The sequence below is a fragment of the Peromyscus leucopus genome, chromosome 14 (genome assembly GCF_004664715.2).
Source record: "Peromyscus leucopus breed LL Stock chromosome 14, UCI_PerLeu_2.1, whole genome shotgun sequence".
Taxonomy (NCBI): Eukaryota; Metazoa; Chordata; class Mammalia; order Rodentia; family Cricetidae; genus Peromyscus; species Peromyscus leucopus.
The window spans coordinates 90724276-90741962 of NC_051075.1; the positions used below are offsets into that span (position 1 = coordinate 90724276).

The window sequence follows — 17687 nt, forward strand, 5'->3', positions numbered from 1 at the left end:
ACCATTTTTTGCAGTAGTATCACCCACCATGCATGTTGTTTTAATGTTCCTCTTTTGTGTCCTTGTTTTCATGACACCCACTTTTTAAGAGGCCAAGTTGGCCATTTTTTAGAATTTCCCCAAGCTTAAACTTGTTTCATTGTGTCCTCATGGTTAGCTCACTAAGTAGGTCACCTTTAGTTGCCTCTAACATTTTTTTAATTAAAAAAGAAAATCTAGCCGGGCGTTGGTGGCGCACGCCTTTAATCCCAGCACTCGGGAGGCAGAGCCAGGCGGATCTCTGTGAGTTCGAGGCCAGCCTGGGCTACCAAGTGAGCTCCAGGAAAGGCACAAAGCTACACAGAGAAACCCTGTCTCGAAAAACCAAAAAAAAAAAAAAAAAAAAAAGAAAATCTACCATCCTAGCTTCTTGTTCTCATCAGTCAAAAGCTACTTCCATCTGGGGAATGGCCAGCACATAGCAGACTCTAGGGCAGATGCTCCATGGTCCATTGGGGGACCAGAAAACAATTCGGCGTTTTGGTGCAGCTCAAGCTAAGTTGAGTTTTTTGGGGGTTTTTTTGCTATTTTGTGACTGTCCTGCAGAGCATCTCATAGAGATTATAGGCCACTAGGTTCTTCCATCTGCTGTCTAGTTTTTAATCAGAAAGTTTAGCAGTCCAATGTATAGGATAAAAACTAAATCTCTTTCTTTCTCTAAGCCTGCCTGATTCACTTCCTTAGAAATGGTATTAGCAAACTCTCATGTGTGTTCAAATGTTCTGTATCTACAAGCATCTCACGCACGACTCTGCATCTCGGTTTCAGTGGCTGAGATCCCAGTAGGTCGGCACAAACAAACCTCTGTCTTTCTCTAACAGCAATACAGCATTATGTCAAGTAATGATTTAAACCAACCTCGGGGGTCAAACTGGGATTAACTATAACCTACCAAATTGATCCCCAATTTGATGAATTTTGTCCTTGTATTAGACACAGAACTACACCCTCACCCCTCATCAAAGAAGCTCCTTTTTGCAACACAAGGAGACAGAAATCCACAACTGGTCCAACCTCAGAGAACAACTGACCAGGGGGTGTCCAGTCCCAGCTGATATATCTACAACACAACCCCTACACCTGAGGCTCAGGGAACAACAAAGAAAACAGAATAGAAGAAGTCTAAGAGCTGGGGGACCAAGACACCAGCTTCGGAGACAGTCTCTTCTACATATGAAAGGGAAGCTGCACCCACAAAAATCTCAGCAGTATGGCTGCCTAAAACAAGACTCGCACAGTGACACCACCAGTGGACCTGCCATCATGGACAGGGGAAATTTCACAAGGTTCTACCCCTAGATGGAGAGCTACAGGCAATTTAATAACTGCTGAAAGGGGAGAATTAGTTCTTCTCCAGAGACGAGCTATTCGATCTGTGGTGGTTTGAATAGGAAAGGCCCCCATACATTTATGTGTTTGAATGCTTGGTCATAGGGAGTGGCACTGTGAGAAGGTGCGACCTTGACGGAGTAGTTGGTCGCCTTGTTGGAAGAAGGATGTCACTGTGAAGGCGGGCTTTGAAGTCTCGTATATGCTCAAGCCACGCCCGGTGACACAGTTCACTTCCTGTTGCCTGCAGATCAAGGTGTAGAACTCTCAGCTCCTTCTCCAGCACCATGTCTGCCTGCATGCTATCATGCTTCTCATCATGACAATAATGGATTAAACCTCTGAAACTGTAAGCCACTCCCAATGAAGTATTTTACTTTATAAAAGTTGCTGTGGTCATGGTGTCTCTTCACGGCAACTGACGAAGCCACAGTCCAACCCCAAGTGGTCAGCCTTAAACACATGTACATATGAGCAATAGCAAATGGACGCGTTGGGCTGTATTTATATATACATATCTGTGTATATGTAACATAAATAAAGAAGAGGGGTTATGAATTTGAGGGGGTAGGTGGGGAACACGAGGAGATGGAGAAGGGAGAGGGAATGAAGTAAATAATGGAAATACAATACTTGTGTATGAAATTCTCAAAAAATAATTTAAATTTTTAAAGGAAAATATAGGAAAAAAAGAAAGAGCTACAGAACCACCTTTGAATGTCAGTTCACACACTGATCTTTGGATAAACATCTATGTAAGGATTACCAGGCAAAGGTACAGGAGTAAATGTTCAGTTCTGCTAGCATCCAATTGCTCTCCAAAATAATTGCACTCATTCCTTGGTTATTCATAATGTTTGAGATTAACAGTTTCTTTATGTTCTAATACTCGATATTATTAAAAGTTAAATACTATCAGTCTGGTAGGCACCCTTTTTTCAATTTCCAGTAACTGTGAATAATGTTATTTTTCTACCTTTTGTGTTTCTTTCTCTGTGAACTGCCACCCTGCTCCTGTGTCTGGGTTTCTACTGACTTATTGTGTTTTCCATTATTAAATCATCTGGCACTACTTTGGCTGAAATAACTATTAAAGAAAATATGTCTTTCCTTTTATAAGAAATATAGGAACTATTTGAAAATTTAAGCTTTTTCCTGTGAGTTTATAAAGCCTAGGTTATAAAAAAAAAAAAGTCATATATTCTATTTTTACTACAGCATGAAAGGCCACAAAAGATACATCATAGATTTGCATTTATGCGTTTGCCATTTCAAATTTGATAAATCTAACCAGAGAATGAAAAACTTTCAACCTATATTTAATACTAAAGTCGACTCTCTGAGAGTTTCACTACTTCTTTATTACTATATTCTTCGGAGAAGAAAAATCCTCTTCCTCCAGTCTCCTGTAATTACTCTTTTTTATTGGGTCCTCCAGTCTTGGACATAAAGAAGTCCTAAGCTTATGTCGACACTCAGTAGAGTCTATCATATGGAAGATATTGCTGAGTTGCTAAGCCATTGTATACATAAGGCCAGACCTCTCTCAGAATATCTTCCACCTATGTCTCCACCACTTGAGAGACTGAGGCAGGATTGTTGGGCCAGCATGGACTATATAGTGAGTTGGGGGCTAGCCTGGACTACAGTGTGAGATACTGTCTCAAGTCTTGCTCTTCTACATTCTGATAAATCCTCACTTTATCCCCATTTTCCTTCACTGTGTGCCAGTCAGCTGCTTCAGTAGGAGGCACCAAGGCCTGAACGTATTTGCTCTGAAATTCACGTTACCAGCGTGATCTCAGAAGATGACCCTGAGAGTGCCTCCTTCCTGGATGAGATCAACATGCTTACAAAAGAGGCTTCAGGCAGCTTTCAGATGCCCTGTCCTAAAGCCCACCACCATCTGAGGCTCCAGAGAGAACCCCAACAAAAGCTAGCACCTTGGTCTTGGACTTCCCAGACCCCTAAACTGAGAGAACATACATTTTGTGCTTTATAAGTTACCTAGCCTTGAGTGTGCTGTTATAGCACTGTGGTACACTGGTTGTTCATATGTCGGCTGTCCTAGACTAGAAGCCCTTTGCAACAAAGATGTGATCAATTCACGCCCTTCCTAGGGACTCAGTAGAGAATGTGGATGCAGAAAATCCTCAGCAAATACATTGAATGAGCAAAGGATGAGTGAGGTTGCGTTGACTCTTCACTTTTACCCATTAACATGAGGCCTGAAGCCACCCTTCCCTACTCTATGTTCCAGCATTCCCCCACAGACCTGTCCCCTCAGAAACAGGAAATAATCAGGTATTTCTGAATATAATCAAAATAACCCTTCGAAACCCAGCTTCTCATTGTTGGATTCCCCCTCAGTGACTATTAAAACCAAATTACGTGAGATCTTGGCCGAAATCTTTGAGCAGCTGTTTCCCTGTTAGATGAAGTGTGGTTTTCTTCATCCCCAAAGAAGTCATTCATTATGCAAAAACGTAAGTACACAGCTAAAACTGAGAGCTCTCAGAAACTAGGGTGCCTGGGGTTCCTCTCGCCACCCACCCTGAGGAAGTATCCTGGCCTGCTAGTGAAGGACAGCCACTAGTCAAAAGGGCATCACCTGCAGCCCAGCAGTGGGAGGGAAGCCTCCGAGAGGTGCGGAAGCAGCCTGCCTTCATCCCCAGGTCCAGCTGCCTCTGGTAGATTCTATATGAATGCTAAAAAAGTTTCCTCTCAGGGCTGGAGAGATGGCTCAGTGGTTAAGAGCTCTTGCTCTTGCAGAGGACTTGGATTTGTTTCTAGAAGCCACCTGGAGGTTCAACTGTCTATAACTCCAGTTCCTGGGGATCCAACATCCTCTTCTGACCTCATTGGGCACACATGGTGTGCGTGTGTGTGTGTGTGTGTGTGTGTGTGTGTGTGTAATACACAGATATACACACATATAGATAAAAAAAATTTTCAGTTTTGGCTTAATTCAAAACTGAAATTTTCTCAAGGCAATGATCAGATAGACAGCTTGTCGGACCCAGGAGGAAATGTCATTGTTGACTAGAGTCTAAGAGACTTGAGGAATCATGACACCCATGACTCTCCGCAATGGGAAGCAGCATGGGGTCCTGGGGCATCACAGATGGGAAATAGCATCTCAGCACATAGATCAAAGTGGATTCCAGAGAGGCCCCAGCTTGCCCTGGGTGGAAGCAAAAGCATCTTAGGAGACAAATGACCGGGGTCGGTCGCTTTTTCCCAAAGCCACTGTGAAAGTAAAGGAGGTGGCAGAGACTCCTGATGTATCTCACGAGGGGTCCCGAGGTCTCACTGGGAGGAGCCACAGCTATAGAGGGCTTTTAATCGCAGCGCATCATTCTAATGGACCAAAGGATGATGATAAGCTAACTGAAGGAAGTTCTTGCTATTCACATCTCTGCTGGTGTGAGTCATGAAACAACAGGAAGTAAACAACCTGGAAGGCTCCATCTTCATCTCTGCAAATTCAGCTTCTATTGGCTGAGAAATGAGACAATTAGTTTATACAGAATCTGGAGGACAAAGGGTCAGAGATAATTTACGTCCTTCCAGGAAAAAAAAAAAATGGGACTTTACAAAGGTGATTAAAGACCTTGAAATAGAGAGTGTATCCTGAGTGTATCCACACCCTATGTTATCCATCATAAGGGCCATTCTTGGAGGAGGGTTTGGGTCCACAGGATGGCCAGTTGGTAAAAGCTCTTGCCACCAAGTTCAACCCAAGTTTGATCCTTAGGACCCACATGGTGGACAGAGAAAACAGGTTTCCTCAAACTGCATTCTGACACTGCCACCACTACCACCACACTCACACACACACAGGGATAAGAAAGGGTAACGGGTGAATAATATCACAATACATTGTATACATATATAGAATTGTCAAAAATATTTTTTAAGCTGGGTGTGGTGGCACATGCTTGTAATCCCACCTTTGGTGGGGTGGAGACAGGAGGATTCCCTGGGTCCAGACTAGCCTGATCCATGAGCCCCAAACCCTGCTGAGACCCTGTCTCAAAATCCAGGTGTCTAAGGAGTGACATCTTCCAGACACACACAAATGATATTCTTTTATAAAACCTTCCTCATTATCTCTCCCACGTTTCATAGTTTTCGTCATCTTTGGTCAGTTTTGCCTAAGTTTAGAGCCTATGGTGATAGTCCAACTTCACTATTTCTCATTGATACCCAGTGTTCCCGACACGGTTTATTGAAGCCTCTCTCATTTATTATATAGTATTTATTTGCTGTACAATATTATTTGACATTAAAATATAAAACTTTATATGAATTAAATTTACAACCATTAAAAAAAATCAAGATAGGGGTTGGATAGATGATTCAGTGGTCCAGCACATTTGCTGCTCATCCAGAGGTCCAGAGTTCAGTTCCCAGCACCACACTGAGCAGCCTGCGTAATATGCAAGTTAAAAGGGGCCTGCCTGAGATGTCTTTAACGAAATGATCTGTGGGATTAAGACACATCCTACCTTTGATCTCATTGGTTTCCATGGCTCCATGACTGGTGTCTCTAACAGGAAAAGTTAAATGCTGCTGATGCTACTACTCACTAAAGATGCATAGATGTGCTACATATACAGTTTTTACAAAGGCTTGATTTAAGGAGTGCATTTGTTGTTTGTTTTTCAGTAGTGGGGACTGAACCCAGGGTGTTTTGATAGGTAAGAGCTTGGATTTACAGTATCAACCTCTACAGTACCAACCTGTTTTGTCTTTTATTTTGGCACAAGATTTTATTAAGTTGCCCAGGCTGGTCTTGAACTTGTGATTCCCATACCCCAGCCTCCCAAGTAGCTGAATTGATAGGTCTATACCACCACAACAAGCCAAGAAGGGCTGTGTGGTGGTTTGAATGAGACTGTGTCCCAAAGGCTCATCTATGTGAATACTTGGTCCCCACTTGGTAGCACTATTTGGGGAGGTTAGGAGGAGTGGCCTTGTAGGGGAAGTGTGTCACTGGAGACAGGCTTGAGAGTCCAGACTCATCATTTCTAGTCCGCTCTGCTTCCTGTTCATGGTAGAGGTGTCAGCTCTCAGCCTTCAGCATCCTGCTCCAGCTACTACAGAGGGCCTGGGCTCTCAGAGAAGCGCTGAAGAAAGCAGACTTTTACGCATGTAGGCTTTTACTTCAACAGAAGAAACTGACGCCCGCTCTCCACCCAGAGGCTTGGAATGCATGTGCTAATACCTGATCATCTTTGCTGTTCTGTAAAGCCAGCCCTCACTGAGTCCCCCAAATTCTGAATATTATTTCTCAGTTGGTAGAACCTATCCTCGTGAAAGAGGTCCCACGTACTTTGCAAAAGAGTTTGCTACTATGTTTATTACAAATCCTTTCTCCCTAGGCCCCTGTCCTGAATGCTGGTTTTCAGCCAGTACGACTCATTCTGGTGGGAAGGTCACGGGTGTTTTGCTAAAGAGACGCACTTTGCAAAGGAGTGTTGATGTAGCCATGTTGTGATAATTGTCACGAGGGAACTTTTCTCCAACATTTTACTATGTTTATATTAGTAAAAAATAAAACACTTGGCATCAGACTCCAGAAGTTCTGATCCAGCACCCACTAAGGCAAGCTGACCTGAGATTCAGTCTTACCTCACCCGATCACTTCCCCACGGGCCATGATGCTTTCGGGGACCCCCACAGCTACTATGCCTGCCACTTGCTGCCATTCTGCCCCCATCACCACGGACACCAACCTTCTAGAACCATAAGTCCGAAGAGCTCTTCTATGAGCTGTCTTGGTCATTGTGTTTTATCACAGAAATAGAAAATAACTAATACAGTTTATTTTAAATTTTACAGTATTACTTCTGCTACACCAAAGATTAAACTTCAATTTGCCAAACATTTTATTGGTCCTGAAGAAAAAAAAATGCTAGACAAAGTAGGCTTATAAAGGGACCAGAGTGAGGTACAAATAGATCATGGCTCGGGAATAAATTGAAGTCTGTATGTCTGCTCAGCACACTGGAGAGTTACTAACTGGCAGAAGAAACCAAACTTGATGAAATTAAAATCAATAAACAAACCAAACTTGATGAAATTAAAACCAGTGTTCTGTAATCACCACAAGGTTCTGGTCACTTGTAAGTTCTGATATAGGCACCCAAATAGTAGCAGACAAATTTCAATCAAGTAAGAGGAGATTAAGGGTAGAAATGCATGCTCAACCCAGTTTCTTCCTTCCTGCACCACGGGGCATAACTTCATGCCATCTGGTGATTATTAGGGGAGAGAGCTACCATCTGCCGTAGCTGCTAATACATGGGAGAGGGGCAGAGCTCTTGCCACCCTGTAAGCCTGTGGAGACTTCACAATGCCTGTTTACATGCCTGAGGAGCCAGCTGCTAAGTTAGAATCCCCGGGGCGTGTGTGTGTGTGTGTGTGTGTGTGTGTGTGTGTGTGTGTGTGTGTGTGTGTCACACTCAACGCCAACGGAAGACATCCCTTCGTTAACATGTCCTCAGTGACGCAGGAGTCTGGGTTGAACGCACCTCATAGCAAGCCCCCCTCCCATCCTGCCTGACTCAAAGCCAACATTCTGTTAGACACAACCCAGAGTGACAAAAACTGTACAGCAGCCAGAAAGACAGAGCATAACATGGACACCAATAGAACTCGAGTAAAAAGAGCTCGAGCCTCCTTCTTGTCTATATCCCCACCAGGAAAAACAGAAGTTACTTTGTCCTATGGGACATTCTATAAGCTCTCAGGGAGGAATTTTCAAGGAGTCGGGTGTTTCCTCGAGACTATGAGAAATGCATTTCCTTATGCTTAAAAAGACAGGAGAAAGATCGGGCAGTGGTGGCACACACCTTTAATCCAAGCACTCAGGAAGCAGAGAGGCAGATCTTCGTGAGTTCAAGTCCATCCTGGTCTATAGAGTGAATTCCAGGACAGCCAAGGCTACACAAAGAATCTCTGTCTTGAAAACCTGAAGAAGAAGAAGAAGAAGAAGAAGAAGAAGGAGGAGGAGGAGGAGGAGGAGGAGGAGGAGGAGGAGGAGGAGGAGGAGGAGGAGGAAGAAGAAGAAGAAGAAGAAGAAGAAGAAGAAGAAGAAGAAGAAGAAGAAGAAGAAGAAGAAGAAGAAGAAGAAGAAGAAAGAGAAAGGAAAAGACATGAGAGGCTGATGAGATGATGCCTCAGCAGTTAAGAGCATGGCTGCTCTTGCACAGGACTGAATTTTAGTTTCCAGCACCTACATGGTGGCTCACAACCATCTGTAACTCCAGTCCTAGGTCTGATGCCCTCTTCTGGCCTGTGAGCACCAGGCACATATATGGTACACAGACATACATGCATGCAAAAACCCATATACAGCAATTAGTAAAAAATAAAATAAAAATTTTTAAATAATGAAGGACAAGAAGAGGTCATGGAATTATTTATTGGAGGCCTTAGCTGAGATCCAGATTTGAAATAATTCTAGGTCGGGCAGTGGTGGCGCACGCCTTTAATCCCAGCACTCGGGAGGCAGAGCCAGGCGGATCTCTGTGAGTTCAAGGCCAGCCTGGGCTACCAAGTGAGCTCCAGGAAAGGCGCAAAGCTACACAGAGAAACCCTGTCTCGAAAAACCAAAAAAAGAAAAAGAAAAAGAAAAAGAAATAATTCTAGAAACAAATGGGGTGGGAATTAGGATAATAATACTTTATATGTATTATGGATGGATGGATGGATGGATGGATGGATGGATGGATGGATGGATAATAGATAGATTTTCTCTATAGAATGAAATCAGCTTAGTCCATTTCTGACTCAACTCTCCCCCACCTAAGTTGCACAAACTAAAGAAGCAAACACTAATCTTTTTAAAATCCCTGCCTATCTTAGAACGCGATTGTCTTCTTCTTTTTAATGTATGGGTGTTCTGCCTGCATGTGTATCTGTACACCACTTGTGTGCCTGAAGAGTCCAGAAGAGGACACGAGATCCCCCTGAAACTGGAGTTACAGGACGTTGTAAGCCTCCATGTGGGTCTTCTGGAAGTGCAGCCTGTGCTCTTAACCACTAAGACACCTTTCCTTCCCTGGCTACATTCTTAAAGCATGACTATCACTTCTAATATACAGTACAAAGTTCAGTGGAGCCTGATTCTGAAGAATTAACTTTCAGTTATTTAAAGTAATTGTACAGCCAGACAGTGGTGGCGCACACCTTTAATCCCAGCACTCGGGAGGCAGAGCCAGGTGGATCTCTGACTTCGAGGCCAGCCTGGTCTACAGAGAGAGATCCAGAACAGGCACCAAAGCTATACAGAGAAAACCTGTCTCGGGGGAAAAAAAAAAAAAACTAAAGCAATTGTACATTTTTTTTTTTTTGGCCACATCATTTAGCTTTTGTGTGCCTCAATTTCTTCATCTATCAAAGAATAGACCTGTTCACCCCAGTCAACCTCACAAAATTTCCATCTGGGACATCTGCAAAATGGTGTATGTGGATAAAGCATGTGCATAAATAAATATGTGTACAAGTTAACCACAATAAGCTTTTACCAACCAATACAGAACAGGAAAACTTCTTGTCCCAAGCCTGACTACCTGAGTTTGATCCCCTGGGATCCACATGGTAAAAAGGAAAAAAAAAAAAATGACTCTTCCAATTTGTCCTCTGACCTCCACAGGCATGCCATGACTTAAACACACATGCATGCACACACTCGCACACGATTTTAAATTGTGAAATATGTTCAATAGTGTTTGCCATCAGGGAAATGCAAACCAAAACTGTATTGCGACTCCATCTGACCCCAGTCAAATGGCTGCTGCTAAGAAAACAAACAACAAACGCTGGCAAGGATGCAGGGGGGAAAGGGAACCCTCACATCCTGCTGGCAGAAACAGACATTAGTCCAGCCACTGTGCAAATCTGCGTGGAGGCTTCTCAAAACACGGCAAAGAGCACTACCAGACAGCCCAGCTGTGCTAATCCGGAGCATGTACCCGAAAGACGCTACATCACATCCATTCCATTGCAGTAGTAGTATTCACAGTAGCCAAGCTAAGGACTCAAACGAGGCGTCTGCCCACAGATGGGTGGATAAAGAAAATGCAGAGTGTGTGTGCACAATGGAATTTTATTCAGCCTTAAGAAGAATGAAATTGTGTGGTTTGCAGAAAAACGCAAGCAAATGGAGATTACCCTATTCAGAAAAGTAAGCTGACTCAAGAGAGACAAATATCACACAGATTTTTATATTGACACATAAAATCACGGGCGTGATTTGAGACACCAATCAACCTGTGGAATGACTGAGAATAGCAGGAGCATGAGACAGGAAAAGATGGAGGGCAGATGCTCAAGGTCAGAGCACACAATAGACTTGTGTGGGAATGCCTTTGTGAACCCCTTCATTGTACAATGTATATTATTATACCAATAAAAACTCTTGATTAAAAATATCCATTTTCAGAAGACCCAAAACTGCAAGAACTATAGCAGACCCATGATACAAAAGGCATCAAAGAAGTCACCTTATTAAAATGAAATCAAATAACATGAGAAATGGACGCACATAAAACAAAATTAGAAGCAGCAAAAGTAACAGCTATTGGGTAAATCTAAAGAATTATTCATTATTAATTAAATCTCCTTGAAAGGTAACCAGCTACATAAGGAAAAATGTATTATAGAATTTATAAAGTGCACAAAAGTAAAATATAAGCAATATTAGGATAAAGGACAAGTTAAAGGTTGAAGTATATTTTTCTGAAGTTCTTATATCTAAAATTGGATATTGTATGAAGGTGAAACATGAAAAACTAAATACATGTATTATAAACCCTGAAACAATCACTATAATAAAATGGCAAAACCTTTAGCTAGCGGGCCAAAAGGGACAATAAACTATAACTATAAAAATAAAAAGTTAGGGAGCTGGAGAGGTGGCTCAGTGGTTAAGAGCACTGGCTGCCTCTTGAGAACCCACATTCAATTCCCAGCACTATAGGCCAAAGAAAAAAATCAAAAGTGACATTAGAAAATAATTTAAATTAATAAAAATGAATATGCTACTTATTAAAATGCACAGGGTCCAGCAAAAGGTGATACTGAGCAGGGATTTCCTTGTAGCCAGGGCCAGAACACAGAGGTGTTAACAAATTATCACAGCTTTTACCTGAATATACTGGAAAAGGAAATAATTAAACTCCAACTGAGTAGGGAAAAAAAATACTATTGGAAAAGAAATCGATGGAATGTAAAGCAGAAATACTACAGAGAAAAATCAGTGAAATCAATGCTGGTTCTTGGCTCAAATCAATCAAACTGGTCAAGTTCTAGTTAGACTGCCCAAAAGAGGAAGGATACATTACTGGAATCAGAATTTGCAGTGGGCGACCACTACTGATTCCATATAACTAAAAGTAGAGTAGAAAGCTACGATGACTTGAATAGCTCCATACTGATCCATTCACAATGTGGAGTTACAGGGACAAATTCTTTGAAAAAGACAAATGGCCACAGATGACTTAAGAAAGATATGGCCTGAAGAGTCTTATACTAAAGAAAATGAGGCTGGGCTTATAACTCGGTGGGAGAGTGCTTGCCTAACAGGAGTGCAGACCTGGGTTCAAGTCCTGGCTATGGTGGGAAGATGGCAGTGTGTCAGTCTAAAAGAATGCAAGCAGCATGTTCCAGAGGTTGTTTCTCAGACTAGGTCTCCTTCCACTGTGAGGTCAACCTCACTAACCACCTGAGCTTTCATACCTGGATTCAGTACAGTGAAGATCCCAGCCTCAGAGACCAGGAGAGCGTCTGTGTGATGTCAATAATTTGGTTATCCGCACCTCCCATGCTGGGTACCTAGCTCCACCCGAACTGTCTCAATGGGTCTCTCTGGCCACCGAAGCCTGTTTTGACTTCCAGAGTTGTCACACCAGCCCAGGAGTCTCCTGAGGCTCCACCCCCAATCTCCTTCCATGGTTCATTCCTGGATATTGTTGGACTTCAGCTTGACAACTGGCTGCCTTTCCAGGTCCCTAAGACATCGGTCCTCTGTCATGCTCTGCCCAGAATACAGTAGGTGGAGCTGAGAGAGCCGACAGCCATAATCTTGTGCAGCTTAGATGAGCTTCTGAGGGCCCATGGCTATCACAGTGAATACCCTCTCCAGAAGGATGAGTGGACAGGGGAAGGGCTTGGCAGTGTGGCACCTGGCATTATCCTTAACATCGTTCTCTGCTGGGCCTTTCTGAGGAAGCCCTCCAGGAACTCAGTATCAGCCTGGAGTCCGGGGAGATAGAGGCCCGCTGGGAAAGGACAGAGCCTGATTCAAGGCCAATTCCCTGACTGAGCCGATGCGTTTGTGCCCGCGTTCCTCCCCACATACCTGACATCCGTGTGAAATCCTCCTCGGTCGCTGTCATGGTCGACTTATCTTGGCACAGCGGGGGCCTCTGAGCTGCCAGGTAACTGTGACAGGGGATCACCCTGGTGGTAACTGGGCCCTATGTGCTTCTTGGAACTTGGCAGGGGCACCCAGGCCTGTATCACCGAACTCTGGTTTCTGAGGTCACAAAGGCTCAGAGGTGGGGGAGGGGTGACAGCAAAAGCCAAACCCCAGCCCCTCCCCCAGCCTCCAGTCGTCCCCGCCATCACCACCACCACCACCACCACCACCACCACCACCACCACCACCACCACCACCCAGCGCCCAAATCTGCTGCTTCCCAAGTTCTCTGGACCCCAGGCTCCAACTCCATTTCCTCAGCCTGTCAGGGAGACCTTCACCCACAGACTCGCAGGTGCCCTTGAACCCGGACATCTGCTGCTTCCCGAGTTGAGCTGGGGACCATCGTTTTCCAGTTTTTAAACCATCAGGCTTTTCTCACAATTTTTGGTTGTTTTCCAGAAACTCTCACTTTCAGGATTCCTCTGTCCACAGCTCCCACACTTCCCTCCATGGTATGTTCATGCTGAGCATCAACTCACACCGGAAACCTAAATTTCTCTTATACCTATTTAGATCCATAGATTTGGGATAACATTTTTCTAAATATTTATCCCATTACCTTCAATATCGGGTGTTAAACAAATGTTAAATTCATTATTTATGTATCAAATGGAGGTCACTGGAGAACTGACTCAGAGGTAAAGAGCATGTACTGCTCTTCCAGGGGACTTGAGTCTGATTCCCAGCACCCACACAGCAGCTCAGAGCCATCCTGAACTCCAGCTCTAAGAATTCAGGTCCCGTTGGGGGCCTCTTTGGGCACCAGGCACATGTGCAGTGCACATGCATACATGTAGGCAAAAACACTCATACACGTGAAATAAAAATAAAACTTTTTTTAAAAAGAAATAAACAATATGTGTTTGGACAATTGGTTGATCAATTCCATTAAATATTGTCATTATATAACTTTAGTCTTCGACTGCTACAAATTTACCTGAGGTCTGTGTGCTGAAGGAACAGGGGTAACTAATGAAATGGACCCCTCACATATACACACACCACATTCTCTCTCTCTCTCTCTCTCTCTCTCTCTCTCTCTCTCTCTCTCTCTCTCTCTCTTTCTCTCTCTCTCTCTGTGTGTGTGTGTGTGTGTGTGTGTGTGTGTGTGTGTGTGTGTGTGTTCTAAAGAGAGCTTACTAATGACAAAAAATAAAAAGTTAGAGTCACCTTCATGGCTCAACAGAAAACTGTGAACCTACTCAAAACATTATGAGGTGGTTTTTGGCGATGTTTTTCAGAACTGTTTTGATTCTTGTTGTTCTTTGTTTTTTTTTTTAGAGAGAGATTTAATTATTTTTGTCTTATGTGTATGAGAGTGGTTTGCCTATGTGTATGTCTGTGCACTACATGTATGTAGTGCTCACAGAGGCTAGAAGAGGATGCCAGATCCCCTGAAACTGGAGTCACGAAGTTGTGAGCCACCATGTGGATGCTGAGAACAGAACATAGGTCCCTGGAAGAGCAGTCGGTGCACTTAACCATTGAACCATCCCTCCAGCCCCTATTTTTAATGCATTTTTTTCCTTAATGTAAATTACCAAATCCACATCCCCATCCTCCACACTGTACCTCCAACTTCTTCCCAATCCTCCCCACAGCTATTCTTTCCCAATTTCATGGGCCTCCCCCCACACCTTAAACCCACTGAATCCACTTAATGCCATCAGATGTCTATGGGGGAATAGGGCCATCTCCCGAAACATGAGGAGACTCTCCTGGGCCATATGGGGTGGGGGGGGAGAGAACTGGCTTCTTCCTCCAACAGTTATCAATTGCCAGTAACACCACAGCCACAACTGGGGGGTGGGGGGCTTTGTGAATTTCCCCCATCCATGCCGGATGGACAACCACACTGCTGTGAGTTCATGCTACAGTCCTGCTGTGTCCAAAAGACACTTCCACCCTGGTCTTCCAGGCCTCTAGCTCTTAGAATCTTTCTGCCTCTCTTCTTAGATGATCCCTGAGCCTTGGGGGAAGGGGTGTGACATAAAGCTTCCATTTAGGACCAATCACTGCTCAGAATTACTTTTATTCTCCTTTTGCAGCTCCATTGTTTTCAAGCGTGAGCTTTGCAGACGACAACATCACGTCACAAGATCCAAAGGTTGGACAAGGATTTCCCTTGCCCACCTATGTCAAGATCAAATGAAGACCCTCCAGAGTTATACTCTTCCTAAATCATTAGCTGAACTGGTTTTTTGTGGTTGCTGAGCCATAATAGCAAACGCTCTTATTAACCAAACTTTAAGTTCCTCTTCTCCAGCAGACCCACTCACAGCCTGAGTCTCATAAACCCCTCCTACCTGCCCCACCCAGCAATCAGCTGAGTGCCACTAGTCTATATGTGCTGAGTGAGTGGTTGGTGGCCCCCACAGACACTAGCTTCTACTTCAGAGTCAGTGGGCTTCAGCCCACCAGCTTCCTGCTGGGAGGCTCAGAGCCTTCCCCGAATCCTCCCTCTCCTTGTTCCAATCTTCTTTGGAATTAAATAAATGTCTTCTCAAGAGGACTATTTCAAAGACAAGGGTTCACTGGGGGAAGTAAACCAAACCGCATTGCTTGTAGAGGACCCGATTGAACACGTTATATATCCGATCTTTAAAGGTGGTGACCAGGGCCTCCACAATGAACAGGAAGGCAGAATTTACCCTGAAATGGAACGGTTTTGACTCGGAGATTTAGCAGCTAAATTTGCCTGACTTTTTCACCTGTTTGTTCTTGGAAGCATTGGGAGCAGAGAGAGAGAAAGATCTATGTCAGTCATCTGACTCGTGCAAATTAAAGGTGGCTGTGCAAAGACCAGGCTGGGGACCAGGGAAGTTGCTAAGATCATACTAAGGACCCAGGGAAGCGGCCATGGCTAAGATACCTAGTGAAGCAAAATGCAAAAGCTGTTCCCAGGGCGATCTAGAAGAGCCCAAGGAGTACGTGAGCACAGCTACCACTGTCCACAGGGACATGCGCTGTGATCTCAGGACAAGTAGGCAGAAACCTCTGAATTGGTTTCCCAGACCTATCAGGTTGGCCTAAAACCCTCCTCCTCTACCTGCAAAATAATTCTTCTTATTGAGAGCCCATTATAAGTACCATGACCTTAACCAAGTAAATTCAGATTTGTGGCCATAAAAATAAAGCAAGAATTAGAAAAAAGTGCTGGGCATTTCATGCGATGAAGACATCTTCCATAATACGTGACTAATGGTAATGTGGTTTAAACACACCTCGGAAAATATCATTAATCAGGGGTCTATCATCTGTAGTTGACCAAATTCCATGTGTGTGGCCACTTTAATGAAATGTTTATCTTAAATTAACTCTAAGCCACAGCAATAACTTGTGGCAGGGAATACTGATGCTTTCTTGAAAAGTTCCTTCCCCTGGAGAAGGCTTGACCAGTTTCTGATATGTGCAGAGGGCACAGAAGTTGATGGCACAGACAGGAGTTGGTGACAGCTCCTGCCACATGATAACAGCAACCACCAGCCCCCTCCCACACACACATAAGAAGCCTCTCTCTCTGAGACTCGGCACAAAACCACACCATTAATGGGCCCTGTTCTCCTTTCCCCATGATAAATCTCTTGCACACAAATCCTGTCCTGGATTCATCTTCTTGGGAGCCCTCAGCCTCACTGGCTTTCAAGATCATGAAATAAGATCGAACACTTTTTGTCATAAAAATCATGCTGTGTGTGTCCTTTTATTCTTTTATTCACTCAACAGATACTCCACGCTAAACAGTCTCTCTTTGTAGAGTTTAACCATTACCGAGAACAGCCACCTTCTAAAGACCCACAGTTAGCTTTGGGGCTGTCGTCACGGAGCCCTGTTGGTTGACCCAAGCAGCCCATTCCCTGCCCATGCCAGCTCCTGTGAAGCCTTCTTAGATGCGCAGCATTGTCATTCCGGTTAACTGGGCACCAGGACGGCCAATGACACCAATGTGTTATAATATGTAAAGATGGCTCGTCCAAAGAGAAGCTAAATAAAAGTGAGGGAAAGGAATGGGATTCATATTTTCCGATATTTATTCTTACATATTTTTTCTTATACAATTTTTTTATTTTTAAAATATGTAGATAATGTCTATATAAAGTTAAACAAAAAGAAAAAATAGCATTCCCTAAAACAAGTACACTCTCTTGAGACATCCAGACCTACTGAAGGTATGGGATGCTTCTCACCCTCTCTATTTCCCCACCCACGCTTAAATCTATAATAAAACTATTTCTTAATAAACTCCAATTTAGCCTCAAAAATAATAAAAGTGTGAACAAGTGATCAAAATTGTATTTCAAGTTGATAAAACTCCACCTAGAGAAAATAGTTACTTCAAATAACCAGTAAAAACAGCATGTGAGTTTATTGCTAGTGGGCATATTGGAATTGTAGCTTTGAAACTATTTTGTGTGGTATTTTAGGTAAAGCCAATCAGAAAACATTAAAGTTATTACAAGGGAAGATGTTTAGTGTATGGCAAAACATGGCAAAAGAAATGAAGGAAAGGCTGCATATTGTGTTTTAATTATAAAAGTCAACGTGAATTCATTATTCTTTAAAATACATGTTTCTAACTCTGTCTAATAAGAAGCATTTGCAGTCTAATAGGAGCAAGGACATCTAGTACCCCAATCCTTTCTAACCCTCCACTGAATGAGTGTCCATGCATGTGCAGGGGTCACTGAAAAGCAAAGCTGATGGAGGAACTGTACAAGCTGAGGCAAGGACTTATTAAGTCACAAAACAAGACAGCTCAGAGATGAATAGAATTGTGTTGAGAGGATCCCAGAAGTCAGCCCGAAGGCACTTCCCATGGCCTCTA

At 43.5% G+C, this 17687-nt stretch overlaps 1 long non-coding RNA gene across 1 annotated transcript in view; it reads right to left on the reverse strand.

Annotated features, from left to right (window-relative positions):
• Positions 1–12880, reverse strand: part of LOC119089043 — a 183546-nt gene extending 170666 nt beyond the window's left edge. Inside the window, exon 1 of the long non-coding RNA XR_005092890.1 lies at positions 12740–12880. This is a non-coding gene — a long non-coding RNA (uncharacterized LOC119089043). The remainder of the gene's footprint in view (positions 1–12739) is intronic.
• Between the last annotated feature and the right edge of the window lie 4807 nt (positions 12881–17687).